This window comes from Fopius arisanus, unplaced genomic scaffold (genome assembly GCF_000806365.1).
Source record: "Fopius arisanus strain USDA-PBARC FA_bdor unplaced genomic scaffold, ASM80636v1 scaffold00049, whole genome shotgun sequence".
Lineage (NCBI taxonomy): Eukaryota > Metazoa > Arthropoda > Insecta > Hymenoptera > Braconidae > Fopius > Fopius arisanus.
The window spans coordinates 778,212-784,986 of record NW_011887788.1 but is presented as its reverse complement, the minus strand read 5'-3'; the positions used below and the strand labels follow the sequence as shown (position 1 = coordinate 784,986).

Genomic DNA, 6,775 nt, shown 5'->3' with positions numbered 1-6,775 from the left:
GGGGGGGGCTCTGAGAAGCCAATTAGGCCGATGGCTTTGCCGGATTGCTTTGTACTTCGGTACAACACAACCAGACCAAATGCATACGAACATTTATACGTCTCAGTACATCTCTCCGATACGTATATCTTCGATCTCTTCGGTTCAATCAACAAGTCCGATCCCCATCAGACTATTTCTTGGGAAACACATTCTGAAGTGATAAATACAGCTATGCCGGCATTATCCGTTCGTTTATTTATAATATAATCTTGTTGATTTTTAGGTAACGGTTAATTAGTGGTATTCGGGACGAATTAGATAGTATGTAATAATGAGTTTGATAAACGAAAGGACTCAGGAATAGACTTGGAAATTCCTTTAAATATTCTGTCATCGCAATTCGCAATTTTTAATTAAACGAGTTTGAATTATATTTTAATTAAAAGTGTTAATAAGAAAAAAATTGGTTGGATTTTTTCTCTGAGTGGCAAGTGATTTTTTTTTTCGATTCACTATACATCGAATTTCCCAATAGTGAAAATTCCCCGGAAAACTCGAGAGTTTTCTTTTATTCTTGACGCATGGGAAACGACTTTCGCGAGTGGAACGTAATCCGTGAAAAAACTAATGATTCGTTAATCACTTTCGTTTGGGAATTTTAAATTCGCGAGGAAAAATTTTTGGTTCGACAATTTTATTTTCATACACGAATCTTATTCCCAGAGGGAGTATCTTCAAGATTCGCAGATGATAATCGATGGACGTACGAAATGATAAATCCGATAACGAATGTTGTGATCCGTCTACGAGTCAGATTCGTGTGGGGAAGTGTCTTAACCCCTCACTTTTCCATATCAATTCCCCAAAGGAGACACGTCCACCCATCGGAAAAACAAAAATGATACCCGCATGGAGGAAGAAGAATGGAAAAAAAATACAGCCGAGGAAAAATGAGAGATCGAGACATGAAAATAATAACAGGAATAATAACAGCGGAATCACGACGAACGATAATGGTCTCTTGATATTTGTTGATTCAAGCGGACGTTCTCTCATACCCGTAATTCGTATTTCTCCTTACAAAAGCTCCACAATTATCATCTCGGAGCGTCCGACATTTTTTTTTATTCTCCTTTGCATTTATCCCTGGCTTTCCAGAATATGTACTAAAGTTGCACAATACTGTCTCTAAAAATTTGGTAGATAATTAATCAATCAATCGAAATCGTCGCGGAATTTTTATATTCAGTCATTAATATTTTCACGAAAATATTCAGTTGAATTTTGAAAATTTGAAAGATTAATGTCCGGTGATTTTTTAATAATTTGGTGTAACTGGAAAATTTTTTATTGCAACTCAAATCTCAGTGAATACTCTATATTTTCATTCCGTTTCTATTTTTTATCTGATTGTTAAGTTGTTTTTCTGGTAATATTCATTGGATTTTTCTCTCCCCGTGGGATTTTAAAAATTTGTAATGTCCTTTTACAAGAGCACCGCAATTATCCTCCAGAAATGTTTAAATAGCTTTTTACAATAAAAGTTCTCAATAATGCGGGAAAAATGTATAATAAATAGCGAATGAGTCGATAGGTATCTCCGGTGAATTTCTCCATGATTTTCGTATTTTTCTTTTCCTATTTGCCGGTATGCGGATTTTTTTTTTCTTAATTCAGTAACGAGGTCATTCTGGATTTGAAATTTTATACGGAATACTGAATTCAGCTTACCGAATCAGATCGAAACACGGGTTTATTCAGAGATATATATCGAATACACCGTACCTCTACCATTTCTACTCCATATTTGAAACCGATTTCACGATAAAATTATTTGCGGTTTTTGAATGTAGTACATCCCGTTACCGTATAGTGTTTCTGTAACTCGGGCGAATAATTAAAGTAAATCAACAATTGAAAAAAAAAAAAAATCGGATAACTCTCGGAAAATTCCGGACAGTGCACGATCGGATAAATTTTCGATTCCCAATCGATCCATCGAGAGACGCCTTTTTCGTACGAATAATAATCCCACATAATAAATTATGACGAACAATAAAATTGTTTGAACAATTGAATTTTTCATTTGCACATTACGAAAGTAACAAATGGAGGAAAAGCCTCTTCCTCTCCCGAGGCAATCGAAAGTGGTCGGAAAAATTCCTGAAAGCCACTGAGATAAAAAAATTGAATTGATGGGATCAATTGGATCAATCCCTTATCGTGCGATGAAATTTCGTTAGGACCTGAGGTTGCGGAATGGTTCAATCTGTCGAGGGTTTATTATATGTCCTCCGATAACAATCGGATTGCTCATATAACGGATATTAAAAATAGCTCTGGGTGTCCATTTCGGGTTCAATATCGATCGCGGGTGTTAATCAAATGTTTTTACGAGGGAAAAAACAGCGTAGGTAAGGAGAAAATAGCGAGAAAAACCCGCAGGGATGGAAATGAAGAAAAAAAAAAAACCTGAGGGGATGGAGGAGCTCGGGGATTGCCTCAGGATCAGGGATTGAGTGATTGACGAAAGGACCATTCAAGAGGGAGTTGTCCTCCACTTCCGTGGCCCTAGGGTTCAGTTTGATTACCTCATACACTCATCATTGGGTAGAACCTCTACTCCAAAAGATTACGATGGACGTTACGACTTTTTAGGCAACTCCATTCAATCTACGTAACTCATTAATGCAAATCATATTGACTACATTAAGATTCTGAGTTTTCTCATCGAATCAATATCTTGAATTCATGATTTTTTCTCGAAAAATTCCATTGTTATTTTAAATTGAAACTAATGAATACTTCATATCTGCAGTAATTGAGAGTAATTAAGGAATTAATTGATAACAAAACAGAATTAATATTACTCATTAATTAATGTTTGAGTAAACCTTCAGCAACAATTTTTTATATTTTTAATTTTAATTTAAATAAATTTTAATTTATTAACTATTTCTGATTTTTTAATATTCGATAAATGAAATCGATTCCCGAGAAATCGTCTCGATTCGTTTGCACCTCAATTTTCTCAAAGACATTAATTACTCTCCCCCAGAAAATAAAAATCTCAAACCACTGGAGTATTTTCCCTGAATGCACTAGACAGTCCGTAATTATTATTGGTATTGGTTGAGCTATTTGTTCATCGGATACATTGTCGTGATGATTGCAACAAAATTGAAGTGTCTCTGGCCAGTGGAAAATAAAAAAGGGAAAATAGTAGATCGTTGATCTTAATTCCATGGAACGATAAAATTTGTGAGATGAAAAATATCGGAGATGTCGAATGAAATCGAAATTGTGTGTCGGTTGTTTTCTGCAATGAGCTTTTACCTTTAATATCCCCGGAGATAGATGAATAAACTCGTAAATAAATAGCATTATTGTTCCCGGCAGTTATTTCAATTATAAACTTTGATATTCTCCAATGAGTGGCTGTGTTAACTGTCCGATGGTTAAGTGACTAACGGTAGGAAATTTCTAAATACTTCAGATAGCAGTCATTACGGTATAGTGCCCTTGATGCTGAGGATGATTAACTAGTTATTAAGGGTATATGTGTGTACTCTCCAAGTATGTAACAAGGGTTAACATACTCTCATTACGCGTTCGATGTGGTGGGGTTATTTTAGAAATTTTGAGAGACTAGTGGGGATAAATCGATTTTGTCATGCGAAAGTACCAAACGAGTATCACGACCACTTGATTAATTTGAGCTACGTGTAATTAATAGGGGACTCCATGTGGGGAGAGAGATTCAATCATTTTTGGATGAAAACCCCTGATTGGGGCTTAATTGCTTGGCACCTAAAAATTATTCATCCCATTCAGATATTTGATAATGGGAAATGTTTGATTGCAGCAAATTATTCACTTTTGTTGTCGAGTCGGACTAACGAGGCACCACTGATTGATTCAATCAGAATTCATTCAAACGAAATGTCAATGCTTTTCAATGATAACAGACAATCATATGTTTGACAGTTAAACAATTTCTTGAAAGTAATCATTCGAGTGATTAAAAAATTCGGCGTAATTATTTATCCTCGAGCTACCAATCGTCATAAAAAATCATAAAAAATTTTAAATTACTTGACGATCAATTTAGCTGGCAATTGTCAATTGTATGAGTGACGTGATAAATTTGACGTACGAATAAAGACTGGAGAATTGTTATTTTTTGGGGGAAATTCGGGGAGTGAGATTGTAATACTGTGCAAACAGAAAGACAAAACGCGGAATGTTCTCGCTGTTTATCGGAACGTCACGAGCAAGCCCTCGTATCAAAAGCAGAGTTTCCCGGATAGGAGGTAAAAGCAGTATTCACTCGATTTTCCACATTTGTGTCTAAAGGCTCGTTTGATCGGAGTACATAGACCAGTACATGACTGACGTAAAGGAAATAAGGGCTCATTGACGCTTTCGGAAATTAATATGTTAGTCGCTATTCCCTTCGTCACTGTCAGACATTTCTTTAATTTTCAATAACAATTGCTACGGAATTATCGATTTTATGAACACATCCCACCCTTTCCACTGATTTAAGAAAATTCAGGATTTTTTTATATTTTTAATTCGATTTTAATTGTTATTAAAAATCATTTTCTCGGGGGCGCAATGGAATTTTATTTGTTAAAATGATGGAAAATAGTTCAAGTTATAGAATTAAAAGTTAATGATTTATTCAGGCGAATAATGAAGAATATCGTGGAGTGTCAGTGGAACAAATCACATCTGGGTTGACAAGTCTATCCAATTAGATAGGAGACCCCTAAACCTCTTGATTCTTAAAGACTTGTAAGCCAATCAAGACTTTAAGACAATTAAGCAACACTGAGAAATTTTTTATTTTTATATTTTTTATATTTTTTTATCGAATTGCAATTCCACTGAAAATTCACATCTTGGCATTAAAAATTCCGAATTTCCACTTCTCAAAAATTCACAGAAAACCGTAAGTATCCAATGAATATAATCTTAAATTCGACGATCGGGAAATTTCTTTGTATTTTTTACAACGCAATAAAAATCCCAATATTTCCTCGCGAAACGTAAAAATCTAAAATAAACGAATAAACTCACGAATTCGAGAAGAAAAAATGACGAACCGAGAAATCGATCTCAAATTCCCGATTTCACCGAAACCTCAAAAGCCCTTGAATTTTCCTGATTTTCCGTGAAACCCGAAATGCCATTTATTCCCTAAATTTTCCCTCAACAGAATTCCAAAAATTTCACTCACCGAATGCAGAAAGATGATTAACGATAAATCAATGAAAATATTTCACAAAATCTGGGGCAATTTCACGAATGGTATAGATGGGTTTATAACGGGGTTAAGTGCGAGGAGAAAAATTGATAAGGAGATAGCAGGAAGGCAGGCTGTGAGCGACTGACAAGTCGGTGTTGTGCCACGTGGGTAGAGCCACCCCATCAGAACAACGTACATCCACTGTAACCCGCACATGCGCACTGACCGATTTTCCCACCATATAATAATAGCAATAACTCACCACTACAAGTAATTTTCTGATTTACCCAATTGACTATTCACTAACTATTAAACCATTGAAAAATCCGTGACAATTACAACAAATTAAAACTCGGACAATTAATTTTTCACTAAAAAATTATGCACTTTTGTTTATCCAGATTTTTTTTCCTCTCCCTGTCATTAATATTATTGTTATTATTGCGATTATTGTGTGTGAATTGGGCACGAAAATATTTATTCAAGAATATTATTTATTTCTCCCACCCCCGCGATTGTCCAAAAAATTTAAACAATTATATCTCACCGGTTCAAGAAAAACTCGTATTGAATAATGAATATATATCGCGTATTAATGGATTTTCATTCACTTAGTGTATTTTATGGTCACACCTATTTTTCGTTCTCTATTCCGTCCTGCCAATATCAATTTGCCTTGAGCAATCGATTTGTTATTATCTGACACGCATACTGTACTTTATCCCTACCCCCGATTATCCGATTTTTTGTGTATCAATATTTCCATGGCGGTTCACGCGACCAAAGGCAGGATATTTTTAACAATTTTTTCGATTTTTTTTTTTTATCCATCCCCCCTGGCAGGATCCGAAGCTTTCGTCTGGATTCCCGAACGTGAGTCGCTCGATAACATCGTGATGAGGGAGATTAATTTTTGTAAAAGCGTCGCTTCCGGACACTAGCCGCGGGCTAGTCATTCACAACGCATTTCACTGACAGATTTCATAAACGAGATCCCCATCCCCTTCATTTGTTATATTTGTATTATTTCCATGTTATTTTATCAAAAGCCCACGCGCATACATTCCTCTACCATTGTAGAATATATATTTTTGTTCAGCCATTGAAATCATAACTTTCTCTCCCGCGAAAACCTCGCGTCCATTCAATCTCGAAACAGCAAGATTAAAAAACGAGGTGGTTAGACTCTTAATTAGCTGGGCTTTTGTCTCGCACCGGGGAATTCGCCATCGCACTGGGGGAAAATTATTTTCACCAAGGATCCATTAACTTGGGAGAACTCCGTATTTTATCAAAAAATTATTTCTCTACTTGACTCATCTACAAGCGATTCCGATTACGTCCTGATGATAATTAGCATTTTTAACACTATATCCAAAACGATAAAAACGCCTTTATAAAAGTCATTAAATAAATTCTCAATAAATTTATTAATGTTTGTTTAAAGACAGAAAAATGCAGATTATCGGTCTTGTAATCGCAAATATTCCCGCAGGTGTTGGAGTGATGCTAATATCATAATTATTGTATTATTCAGCG

At 35.4% G+C, this 6,775-nt stretch overlaps 1 protein-coding gene across 4 annotated transcripts in view; it reads right to left on the bottom strand.

The window, feature by feature from the left end:
- Nucleotides 1-6,775, bottom strand: part of LOC105267715 (tensin-1) — a 67,984-nt gene that overhangs the window by 45,238 nt on the left and 15,971 nt on the right. The window contains exon 1 of one of the 4 annotated variants that reach the window (XM_011306767.1): nucleotides 5,228-5,346. The exons of the other annotated variants lie outside the window; for them this stretch is intronic. The gene's annotated coding sequence lies outside the window, so the exon portion shown is untranslated. Of the gene's footprint in view, nucleotides 1-5,227; nucleotides 5,347-6,775 lie in introns of those variants that run through there. 4 annotated transcript variants of the gene reach the window in all.